This window comes from Mastomys coucha, unplaced genomic scaffold (assembly GCF_008632895.1).
Source record: "Mastomys coucha isolate ucsf_1 unplaced genomic scaffold, UCSF_Mcou_1 pScaffold23, whole genome shotgun sequence".
NCBI lineage: Eukaryota > Metazoa > Chordata > Mammalia > Rodentia > Muridae > Mastomys > Mastomys coucha.
The window spans coordinates 82,888,418-82,890,215 of NW_022196906.1; the positions used below are offsets into that span (position 1 = coordinate 82,888,418).

The 1,798-nt window shown below is 36.3% G+C and overlaps 1 protein-coding gene across 5 annotated transcripts in view; it reads right to left on the minus strand.

The window, feature by feature from the left end:
* Syncrip (synaptotagmin binding cytoplasmic RNA interacting protein) overlaps positions 1 to 1,798 on the minus strand; it is a 29,577-nt gene that overhangs the window by 4,640 nt on the left and 23,139 nt on the right. The window lies entirely within an intron of this gene.

Here is a 1,798-nt window from a genome sequence, read left to right on the forward strand (position 1 = left end):
ATTCTCACCAATGATCCTGGTTCTATTCCCACTCCTACCATTGAGTACATGCGACAATGTCTAGGGACAAAACTAGGTACTACCACTATCTAGAAAAAGCAAGAGATGTCTTACAATGAAAACACATACAAACCCAACCCATCAGTAATAGAAAGAGAAGCCACAGTCTAAATTGTCAGGCGTAGAAATTATGGGGCCAGAAATACTGCTGTATTTCAATGCCATCTCTACACTAATTATTGTGTGACTGATCTTAGGCATTTTTAACTTCTATTCCTCAAGAGTTTTCTCATCTTTGAGTATCATGTGGATTTATAAACAGAAGTGCTTTTATCAAGTCACAATCTAATCTAAGTCTAATCCCAATCAAAAATAATTTCTTAGATTCTGGTGCCATTTTAATATACTATCTCTAATTGTCTTCTAAAAGAAATAGGAAACTATCATTGCAAAGAGAATATTCAAAGGTTTGAGTATTAACTCTAAACAAACTCTTTTCTTCTATTATACTCCACCACCAAAACTTCATTAGCCCTTAAATATGGATAACAATGAGAAAACTTTTATATAAGGGATCTTAAAAATTCAGTTTGATCCCAACTTAGCCTTTAAGAGATTAAGATCTAGAACGTACCATCATCTAAGTGAATGCTTAATTGTAAACTAGAATGCGGTTTCTTCTTTATGAAATATTAACAGGTATACATAAAGGTATCTTCCTTTTCTTCTGTAACCCACACAAAACTGTCCTTAGATATACCATTATGTCTTGATTTTATACGAAACAATTACCTTTCTTTCTCCCTAATAATTTGTAAAGTATTATCTTCGATTCCTGGACTCAGCAAAGTTTACCTCACTCTTTCAAAACTATGTGTGTATATCATTGGGGTGCATGTCCCAGTGTGCACACCAAAACCAAAGGCTGACTCTTTATGTTCTACTATGAGAGCTCCTACTACTATGAAGTCTCCAGGCTTGATAGTCAACACTGAGCCGTCTTACTAACATCTTCTCTTTCTTCTAAGAAAAAAAATTTTTTGTTGTTTTTGTGCATACACGGGTACTAATGTGTATATGGAGGAATGAGGACAGCTTTGAAGAGTGAGCTTTCTCTTTATAAATAGATGGTTTCAGGACAATGGTTTTACACCGTGTTCCCAAACCCACTGAGTGGTTTTTTGGGCACTTCATTTCCTTAACACACACATATACTATTCATGAAGGCCCTCCAACCAATACCAGTCATCACACATCTATTTTTAAGACGTGTGTGTGTGTATGTGTGTGTGTGTGTGTGTGTGTGTGTGTGTGTTTGTGCGTGCCTGCGTGCACCAATGTCTATGCATACAAGTAGCCAGGTAAGAATCAGAATGAGCTAGAGTTGTAATAGAAGATTATGAAATACCAGATATGGATGTTAGGAACTCAACTCTGGTTCTCTAAAAATACAGCAAACAACCTTAACCAGTGAGCCACCTCTGCTTTAATATTTATTATGACCTATACTAATTTCAAAATGTCAATCCACTATCATATGCAATCTCTGAATGATGATGTATTTGTAAATGAATCTCTGTATCTTTCTTTGATAGAAAGGTAACAATCTGATCAAAGATATTTATAGTCTCTCCAAAAAATCTCAAGTAGACATGGTTGCACACACCTTTAATCCCAGCCCTTAGGAGGTAAGCAAGTAGATCCCTGTGAGTTCAAGGCCATCTGGTCTACGAAGCAAGTTCTAGGTCAGCTAGTGCAACACAGTGAAACCCAGTCTCAAAAAAAAAAAGGTGGGGGG